Source organism: Diabrotica undecimpunctata, chromosome 6 (assembly GCF_040954645.1).
Source record: "Diabrotica undecimpunctata isolate CICGRU chromosome 6, icDiaUnde3, whole genome shotgun sequence".
Taxonomy (NCBI): Eukaryota; Metazoa; Arthropoda; class Insecta; order Coleoptera; family Chrysomelidae; genus Diabrotica; species Diabrotica undecimpunctata.
Genome location: NC_092808.1, coordinates 76930580 through 76942351, shown reverse-complemented (window position 1 = coordinate 76942351; position 11772 = coordinate 76930580).

The window sequence follows — 11772 nt, the reverse complement described above, 5'->3', positions numbered from 1 at the left end:
TTTTCTTCTATTTATATAGAGAGTTGAGTGTAAAAATTATGCTTGAATGGATCAAAATGATTAATACATTTAGAAAAATGCACTTATAGTCCATTTTATTTTTTTCACGTTTCTCGATTGTTTTGCTGTCAGTAGTTTCCGTTTTGTTATTTTTATTGTTTTTTTCACCACGTTTTTGATTTATTTTGTTGTCACTAGTTTCCGTTCTGTTGTTTTTATGGAAAAGATTGTGTATATTCTATGCAAACGTACAATTAGGACTGAATTTTATATGTTCCTTATAAATGTCATCATTTGACATCCATTTATAAATTTCTACATTACAATGAAAACATTTTACAATATCTTTGTAGTATGTAGTTGTAAAAAATAAAAGCCATATGCAGCCAACTCAATGGCCGATATCAGTCCTTTCCAGTTTTTAAACGTCGATAATCTATAATAGAAATTAGTTAAACTAGTTGTGTTAAAATCATTGTGATAAAAGCCAGCTATATCATAACCTCTTTCTTTATCACACATCGTGAATACTAATAAAATTTATAAAAAATATTTGCCTTTATATGATACAGAAAGGGTGGGGAAATAAATAAAACATGTTATTTTTTTTTCAACAATTTATTGCATAACAAACGTATCGAACAAATAATATACATTAGTTAAAGCACACATACATAAATTGTTGGTATGTCCCATACATTTCGGCAAAGACATTTGGAGACTAGGAGTTTCTTCCAATTCATATACTTTATCTTTCAAGTAGGTCCTAATGTATTCAGCTTTTTCTTTTCCTTTAACCATTACGACTGAAGCGTTTTTTGTGTGAAAATGTAAAATATTGGAAAACTGAAACATTGGTGTGAAACCGTTTTCCCATTGTAAAAAATGGTAGTTGCTCGATAACCAATTGGCTTTTCGGAAATCCTCCAAGTCTAATAGTTTTTTTGCAAAAGGAGGTCGAAAAATATAATGGGCTGCTTGTTTTCCATCGTATATGGCCAATTCCTTAGGAAAAAACTTTTTCTTACCTATTGTAAAGCCCTGAACGTCAACGACTACTCGCATATTTGAAGTTGTCGTAACTGACGTATAGTTGTTTTGTAATTGAGATATATTTGTAGGTCTTGTTTAAGAATTTTCAATTTTTGGAGATGCTGCTTACGCAATCGTTCTTTAAAAGAGACTAATTTAACAAAATTAAAATAACAGAGACGATGTCGTAAATTTGGGAATAACTTATTATTATTTGTGTATGAATTCATTAAAAAAATTTCAATCAGAAAAGAAAAAGGAAAACTGTATGTATGTTTGTAAAGTCTGTATGTCTGTTGGTGACTTTCGAAAAATAAAAAAAAAGTTTATACTTGTCTTGTCTCTAAAAGTCTGTTAGTGACTTTCGATAATTGTGAAAAATGATTATACTTGTCTTACAATATTTGTTAGCGGGTTGTAATAAAATTCTTTCTCATGTAAAATGAGACAGGACGCTGAGATATTAGTACCTATTGGCTTAGTAGTTTCAAATTTAATTCTCAGAGTAACAGATCCACTTTGAAGAACTTCAGGCTGACGAGAGCAATCGATATGTACTATGGGTGCTTTTTCCTTAAATTCTTGTGGAGTTAATAATGGTAGATTATTTGTTAGATGATAATAAGATTCTTGAAAATTTGCAAACATTTCATATAAAGTAGCAAAGCGGTTACTGTCAAAATCTAGCTCCAGATCATTGTACGGATATCTGTTAAAATTTAGAAAAACACGAATATTTCTCAGGTTACAATGATCAAATTGACTCAGGTCCTTTAACAAATTTCCTTTTCTTCCGTCTTGTAATGCAAGAATAACATGCCTCTGGCTTTCTAATTTAGTAGATGTTTTGACAGGCCACGTATGTCTCGTGGAATTTGGTAAAGCAGGGTATTCGATTAGCTCCCAGCTTCTAAATTTAATGGGTAGCTCATTATTACTATTGAGGATTTTATTTAATATAATCTGTTGAGAAATCGAAGGAGTAACGTGAGGAACATGCCATGATAGCTTTAACAGCTTTATCTTTGGATGTTCTGTCTCATCTGTTGATAATACTGCGTCTATGTCATCTTTATCTCGAATCAGTACCAATTCTTATCTCATTCCCATAATAATTTTTGTAAAATCTTGAAATATTCCCAACCAAAGTCTGAGCGGAATAAATAAATTAAAATTTCCTTTGTCATCGGTTAGAATGCGGTCTTTTTCATTTGGACACCACCCTGCGTTAATTAAAAGCTTAGATGTATTATCGTTTAATGCCAAATAATTTTTAATAGTAGAAACTAAGCCCAGATTTCGTACGGAATCTACATTTACCCCGTTTAATTCATATCGGATATCTCGAAACAAGTAGGCAATAGCGTTATTAATAAATTTGAATTTTGTTGGGACTTGATTTTTGTCGGTCAGTAGTTGACCTTCAATGTAAATATAGCTATTACTGGGCGCAGTAAGGGCGTCAAAATCTGTTTTTATTATTCGGACCTCATCATTGTAGTTGGGAGATGCAGAATTGTACGGTTGATAACTATGAAATTGGCAGTTTTCGATTGATGTAGCACTAAAGGGCTCATCAGTAACACTTAATAAATCCATTATTAAATAAGAACGTGAAAACCAAGCGCTTTCTAAAAGTTACGATTGCGTACGCTTAGCAGTTTGGGCCGCGCCGTCGAAGAACTGTAATGTTTTTTGTTGCCTTGTCGTCTTTTATAGTTTTGTAAATGTTTCGGAAAAGCAGCAGTTTTGTAAAAATGCAATACCATATTTGCCATTGAATTTTCCGCAAATGTAGACGTACGGTAATTGTTTCACCTCGAAAATTGATCAATTCACCTGTTTGATCCAAAACTCGGACAGTTATGTTGTTAATAGTTTTAACACTAACGGGAAAATACAATATAGTAATAGGTTGTTCAACTATTTTATACCCACTCGGAACGGTTGGAAAGAACTCGTGAACAATATGAACAGGATCGGAATTTAAAAAGGAACCAGTGGCTATATTGCAATCCAAGAGAATTGTGTTTACTTTCAAGATATTAACTGGAACTGAAGATTTATGTTCTTTGTTAGGTTTAAGTTTTATGTTTGGAAATTCCAGTAAAGATCCTATTGAATTATCTACACTAAAATCAATCCAATTGTTACTTTTCAAGGAAATTAGTGAAGTTATGGGATCTCCAGTAATATGAATTATTGTTTCATTACCTTTAATAAACTTATTTTTAATTATTTTTATAAGGTCGTTCATTTCGTAAGCTCCTGTGGACATTTTATATTTAAATTTATTCTCGGCACCCCAAACGAGCATGTTATTAGTTTTGTCTACATTAGGGATAGTATTAAATGTTTCAAAATTTGATAATCCTATTTCATATTCCGAATTTTCCTCTAAATATATGGGTGCATTAAATTGTGCACTTAAAATTGAAGATACACCGCTTAGCGTAAATGTACACGACATTTCACAATAAAGGTTGATGATAAAATGAAACTTTTTAATAGTACTGATTATATAAGAATTTCAGACAATACTGTCCGCAGTGGTAAGAGTTAAAGGGTTGTACTGATTCATAATTATATTTGATGTTTACCCTACCGTTACTTTGAAAATATTTAACAAGTCTATAGGAGGAGCTAAGTTACCATAGCTGTCAAAGTACGTAATAAAATCTTTATTTTTCGTATAAGCGGTCCAATGTGTACCTTTTCCAGATTGTTTGTCAAGGTTAATAATAGCTGATTCATATTTATTTATTTTTTCCGGCAATGAATCACGCATATATATTCCACAAAAATTAGGAATTTCAAGCTTTTTTACATATTTGAGAAGATCAACATTGGTCATAATTTTGTCAGGTAACCTTACCGGGAGTTTTTTTAAAAAAGGTTTTAGGTAAAAACCCTTACCTCCCTTTGATCGTTTCTTTGTTACTACTTTCTTTATTCCGTAGCCCTTATATGGCTTTAAGTAATACCCGGAGCCCGTCTTTTGATTTTGTTCCATTGCCATATTGTGCCTACGTTGTTCTTCAAGTTGTTCACGGCTTGCCTTGATATCATTTGCATTTTTTACGATGCCCGCAACTCCCCCACCCAAACTAGCGAGTTCTCCCAATATTGGCAAGAGTAGTGGAAGAAATCCACCTTTTTTGGCGCACGAATAACTCGTTTTTTAGGTCTTTTTTTGAGACCCATTCCAAGTTTGCGTTTGCCTTTCATTACGTTAGTTACGAAATAAGCAGCGACCTTTTCCCCTAACTTAGCGTCCCTGGACTTTACCCTTTCCCACGCTTTATGTTCCAAAATTTGATCAGCTCTGTGACGATCACCAATGTCTTTGTTTAAGGAGTAGGCTATATCGTGTTCCTTGCACGCTTCGTTCAAAGGATTAATCCCAGGATCTCTTCGTGCGAGTCGTTCTTTTAATTTGGTTCCAGCTAAAATAACAACAAAGTTAGAAATCGTTTTAAACTAAATAGATAAAAAGTAATACTAACGTCCGCAATAAGAATAGCCACCTGGAATATGAAGTTCAAAAGGTAGCTTGTTAATCAAGCTATTTATCAGACCTTTTCCTATGCGTTTTCGTGAAGCTCTGACAGTTTTCATGAGTATGTGATTCTTTATATATACTCGCACACCTTTTATACCTTCATTGTAAGTCATGAAGATCGAACGACAAAAAGTATCCCTGCCCGTACCTAACTATGATTTAGGAACTATACCTACTGTAAGAAAACATGGTCCCATCTTTGGAGAAGATTCGAAAAGAGCACTTATTGTAGGTCCGAGTGGCTCGAGAAAAACTAACGTGCTATTAGCATTGCTGGAGCATCCTAATGGATTAAAATTTGAAAATGTCTACCTGTATTCCAAATCATTACAACAAGCAAAATATCAGTATCTACGATCAGTACTTGAACCATTGCTAGAAATTGGATATCAAGAGTACAGCAACGCTGAAGATATACCACATCCGGAAAATATTAAAAACAACTCAGTTATTATATTTGACGACGTCGCTTCTTGTGATCAAAACATTATACGTAGTTATTTTAGTTTTGGTCGGCATAAACATACAGATTGTTTTTATCTTTGTCAGACATACTCGGTAATTCCAAAACAGCTAATTCGCGATAACGCCAATCTTTTAATAATTTTTCCACAAGATACTACCAATTTAAAACACATATATTTAGAACACGCCAATATCCATATGACTTGGCAACAGTTTAAAGATATGACATCTTCATGTTGGGATAAAAAATTTGGATTTCTTGTAATCGATAAAGACTGTGATGTTTCTTGCGGTAGATATAGAAAAGGGTTTGATTGCTATATAAAGCCCTAACAGTATTTTAAAGTTTATTACATCATGAACAATCAACTGGGAAAACAACTCGTAAAATCACGTCGAGCCATTAAGCGTAAATTTAGGCTTTTAAAAAGTGGTGACGACAAATCGCAAGTGGAATTGGAAAAATCCTACGCACCCCTTACTAAACCTATTCAGGAATTAGTAACAGCATTGGGCGACAAATCAATAAAAAATCCATTTATTAAACCAGAAGATATATCTAAAAAACAATATCTTAACTTATCTGATAAAATAAGTCCTATTAAAAAAAGTCCTTCGACTTTCGGACAATTGTCATTTGTATCACCCCCAGAATATAATAGCACTCAACTAGAACCCACTCAGTTTATCGGAAACGAAACAACATACGAAACAAGAAATGAAAGTGGAGAGTTACCAGATAGAACTCGAGAGGATCAATTTATAGACGATACTCTATCTCAATTTTATCAAACAATCAACAACCCAAATGTTCTTCGTGAATATTTCGAACAATTTACATCTCCACTTCCTCGAGAGTTTATCGAGGGACTTGTGCGGGATACTTCCAACAAGTACGATCATATATTAGGAATTTTTCATAATGCTATTGAGGATAAATTTTATATTGGAGATTCAGACGTTGAGTTTCATGGAGCTAATTTAAAGATAAAAAATGTTAATTATCGAGGTACTGTCGGACTTTATGAGTTGCTTTTTTTGAAGAATCCCGTTTCGTATACAAAACAAGATCTTACTAATTATATAGATATTATAAAGCGAACCAATGCATATAGAAGAGAAAATAAGGAGGACCTACCAGTTCGCAAATTTTCCAGTGATATAAAAGACAAATGGCTTTTTATCGTTAAACCACAATTACATGTTTATACACGTCCTAGATCTGGTTCCATTCCATCTTCTCTTATAACTGGTGTACTTACTCGAAAAATGGCGACCAAAAAAGGAGGAAAAATGACACTAATGTCTTATGATACAAATCCCATTGACTATAAATATTTTGATGATTATAATGAACTTGTTGATAGGTTAATATTACTAATAGCTTCTCAAAATGCCGGAAATAGTGGACATAATAACGAGATGGTTTCTATTCTAGAAGAACTTCGTGAAGGTGGAATTATTACATAAATATGCGGTTTTCGATCAATATTTTTTATTAACACAATGCCTCTTAACAAGTTCAACCAACATTACCTTACGTCTACAAGTTGTACTTCTGACAACGAAACTGTTTCGGCTTCTCCGTCTGTTTCTTCTTCTTCTCTTTTTTACATTTGCACACCAAGTGATTTTTATAGTACCTGTATCATTACCATTCGAGGTATTAAAAATTCCCTTGTTGATAAAGCTCATTTTGTGTTAGATAATAACACTATTACTAACACGTTTAGGGTAAGTGGCACTATCACAAATATTAGCTTGTTTCCAGAATCGTACAAACTTATTTATAAAAATAAAAATCAAAATATAGTTCAAGAACTTGATATACGCAAAAAGTATGATGTAAATGAAGTCAATAGTCTCCAATTTTTGCTTCCTAATCAATTTTTGCCACCCAATTCTGGCTTTCACTCAGATAAAATATTTTTGGAACTTGTACTTCTTTGTCCCTTACAGAAAATTGAATAAGCGTATAAATATCTCAAACTAATTGTTTGATTTACAGTTTTATTATGCCGCTCAACAAGTTTAATCAACACTACCTTAATTCAAGCAATTGCACTTTTTCTGAAAATGATATTGTATCTTCATCAGATACTCCTCGCTTTAATTCAGCATTTTATATTTGCGAGACTTTTGATTATCACGTTAAACATTTGATTCGTATAAGAGGACAAAATAAACCAAGTTTGAATAAGGAGCATTATATACTAGATAACGGACTTTCATCTTTTACATTTCCTTTAAATGGCAAAATTGAGAGTCTTACTATTTATTCAGCTGACGGAGATGTATTGCTAAATAATAAAGCTTATAAATTTAGTCAATTGACTGGAATGTCAATTGAAAAAGGGGATATATTAGCGTTCAAGATAAGCAATCCATCCACCATTTGCATTGAACTGTTGTTACAGTGTCCACTAATAAAAAATGTCTAAAGCTGAAATAGTTGCCGAATTGCATAAGCCTGCTAGGATAAATTATAAGCGACGACGGGTTATTGTTAAAGGTCTCCATGATCTTTTACAGGCTGATTTGGCGATTATGACTTCCTATGCTAAAATCAATAAAGGATACAACTATATTCTAGTTGTTGTTAATGCTTTTAGCAAGTACATGTGGGCGATACCGATTAAAAAGAAAACAGGTTTAGAAATCAGTAGCGGCTGATTTTCGGCTGGACACAATTCCAAAAAATCTACAAACTGACAATGGAACGGAATTTTACAGTTTACATTTTAAACGGTTAACTGAACACTATCATATCAATCATTATAGCTCTTTTTCAAATTTAAAAGCAAGTATTGCAGAACGTGCTATTAGGACGCTTAAATCGATGTTATGGAAACAATTTAGTCTACAAGGATCGTACAAGTGGATAGACGTACTTCCCCAACTGGTTAAAAATATATTACTGCTTATAATCACATGAAGACTGTTGATCCCCGAAAGCCAAAATTTCGTAAGGGTGACTTTGTTCGAATAAGTAGATACCGCCACGCATTTGCGAAAGGATACCAGCCCTTGTGGACAAACGAAATATTTACTATTCGAGACGTTCAACATACGAATCCTACCACTTATTTACTCAAAGATGCTGCTGGCGAAGAAATTAATGGAAGTTTCTATACCGAAGAGCTTCAGAAAACCAGACATCCTGATGTCTACTTAATTGAACATATTTTACGTCATAAAGGTTCAAAAGTCTTTGTAAAATGGTTAGGAATGTCCAACTCAAACAATTCCTGGATCGATAAAAAGAACATAATAATATAATACCTAATGAAATGTAATTTTTCTTTTTTTTTTAAATAAAACTTCAAATTTAAAAATAATTTTTTTATTTTAATAAAACTTTATATAAATAAAACAGTTTTACTATTGTACATGTTTACGTAATAATAATATGGGATAAAGAATTTTTTCTACATCTTCAATTCGTTTTTTAAATCGATTTCTGTCTACAGCTAAAATTTCCCAATAAGGTTTACGCGCTGATTTATATGCAAATTGCCACGTAAACATGTTATGAACTACGTTTGCTTCTTCATTGATTCTTACAAATTTTTTATGTCGTCATAACTGCAATCCTGGTTCCTGAACAAGTTCTGGATGAATGTAAATGAGTTCCATCAGCCAACTATACAATAAAGGATTTACGTATTTAATAGATTTTATAATTTCTAATGATTCTTGAATAGGATCACTGGCCGAAACTGCTCCCATTTGTACCAGTTTTATATTATTAGCTAATTCTTGCCTTTTTGTTGTTTTTTAACAAATGATTAATTAGTGGTAGAATTCTCCAAAGTGTGAAAACGGAATTGGCTCCAAGGAGTACTTGGGACTGACCAGTTGTAATTTTCACTGCTGAAGCATATCGCAACTGTTGAAATTCCAAAAAAAATGGACCAGCATCGATAGAATCTGGGATGTAAATGGACGATAAAAAGTCATCAATGGTTGACTTGTAAGATAGCAAGTGATTCCAGGTTTCTTCAGTTAACACCACAGTATTACTGTGACCCTTTATTCCAGATATCATGATACATGGAGCAAAATTCAACTGGTGGGATAAGCACACTGCGACATACTTTGATTTAGTCGGGTTTAGATAAAAGCGTCGTTCTCCAATAAATATATCGGTATTTGGAAATCTGGAGTTACACATTTTGATATGCTATTGTTTACGTTTCTACTTCTAATTCAGCGAAAAAACTAATGCAGTATTTGCTTTCCTGTCCTTTTATTTGGTAAAGTGAGAGAGAAGGGGAAATATTGAGTATTTAATAACTTACAAAAAAAACAATAAATCGTTATAATACTTTATTATTGTTTACAAATATGAATCACAAATACCTTTTTTGATTTTAATTTTTTAAAACCAATAAAACTACTTTTTACATTTATCTACTTAATATATTTTTTTTGATTTACATAATAATTCAAAAGAATATTGTTTAATAAGTTTTTAATTCTAGTGAAATGGTTAGTAATCATATTTAATCAAAGTTTTCTTTTATTCTGTATAAATGGTTAGTAACAATATTAATGTAAAAAGGACAAGCATGGTAATTTTTTTGTTGTTGTTGTTTTACGTTCGAAAGATTTTCTAAATATAAATCATAATATACAATTGCAATAAATGAGTGTAGTAGGAAAAAATAAAACATCATGAAAATCATTTTGACAAAAATAAGTTGAGTAGAAAAAAAGATTGTTTAAGGAAGACTCGCTGTATAGGTCATCCCACTTAACAAACTTGTATTCACATATAATATCTGAAAATCTTAAATTTCTTTCAAAGTCTCTCGCGCATTCTTGACATAAATTTAAATTGTATTTTTTAATATATACATATTCAAATTTTATAATATAACATAAACAAGTCTTACATTGATAACTTTCAAATTCTTTCATATACATATTTACTTCGGGTAAGGCATCCTCATCAAGTAATTTTTGAAATTTATATGATGGATATTTTTTACAAATTTTTTTATTTAATACCTGAGGTAGACCGGACGTGTACATAAAATTGCAAAGGCTGTTGATATTTTTGCATATTGTTCTAACACATTGTTTTTGTAAACTCATCATCATCATTATCTGAAAGAAAATTGTTACTGCATTATACTATAGTGACCCCAGGGAAGAGTGTCAAAAGAATTTTCAAGCAAGTATCTTTTATTATCAAAAGGATTCAATGCAACTTTTGTTTCTTCAATACTAAAAACAGTGTGAAGTATAGATCGAATATAACTATGTGTTGCGCACTTGCTTACACTATTTTCTAAGCAATACAAATAGTCTTCAAATGTTATTTTTTTGGCTACAACGTTTTTTTTAATACCTTTTGCTTTTTTAAATGAAATTTCTTTGCTATTTTCATTAGGAATTTCTTTAAATAACTTGTATGTATATTGTTTTGATCGCAATCCCACAAAAGCTGAAACTATTTTTCCTAATGTTTCATCTTTCATTAATCCAAGAATTTTTTTATTAACTAGGGGGATATTATAAACATTATCTGGTTTGTAACCGTTTGTATCAAATTTTGAAAGATTAGCTTTAATAATTTGTTCATAAGCATCGTAGCAAGTTATTTCATATAATAAACTGTCAGTATCAGTATATAACAATTTGCATTGTTGAATTGAATTTTGTTTTAACATAAAATCATAATGAAAATCATAAAGACATGTTTTAGATAATTCCAAAACTGCCATTCCTATATAGATTGGTTTGTCAAAAACAATACTAGATTTTCTTAGTTCAATTGCCATTAAATTATCATCAAATAAAACTCTACTATCAAATAATGGACTAGCAATTAAATTCTTCGCTCCATGCCTTCCTTCATACTTTCGGACCAAACGCAGGTCCCTTCTTCCTCGTTTTCCCTCTATCGTTTTTCCGTAATTAGCATTGACCATTAGTTTAAAATTTTCACATTCAAAGTCGTTTTTTGCTTCAGCTTGAAGATTAGCGTTTAGCTGTATGTAGGGTGCCAGCCAATTTGATTGGCTAAATGATAAAACTCTATGTATTTTTGTAAGCCCTAGATCATGTTTTAAAGCCTGCTTTAAGTTTTCATAGTGAATTATATATTTTTCTTTATTGTGTAACGTCGTCAACAATTTTTTTAACCCTTTAAGGCGCAGAACTCATTTTTCTTTTTAAGACGAATATTTTTTAATATTATGAAATCAAATAGAATGTAATAAGTTACCTGATAGAAAAAAACCGAAATTATTTTCAATTTTTGCTTTTATGGGGTGGTAAATATTGCTACCAGAGATCATTTGGGTATTTGCCATCACCTGCAAATCACTGGTAAATATTGCTACCGCTACATCTATTCCACACTAAAACAAAAGTTGTAGAAGAGAAAAATATTTATTTTAAATTTCTGATGACATTCATTTCTGATGATATATGGAAAAACATTCTTTACATAATGCTACATCACATTTTTGGCAAATTATATTGGTCCTCTTCTGTTTCTTACTTGAGCTGCAGTTAGCACATCTACGGTAAGTGCCTTTGATTGGTAGATGACAACCAACATCAACAAGATTTGCCCTTTTTGCCTTGCCAACTTGACCAGGATTCGGTCCAGACCGCTTTCTACATGTGAACAAGCCGATAAGTTGGTCAGCTAACTGGCTTCTATATTGGAGCTGTGTGATAGTTGCCTCGCGAGGATG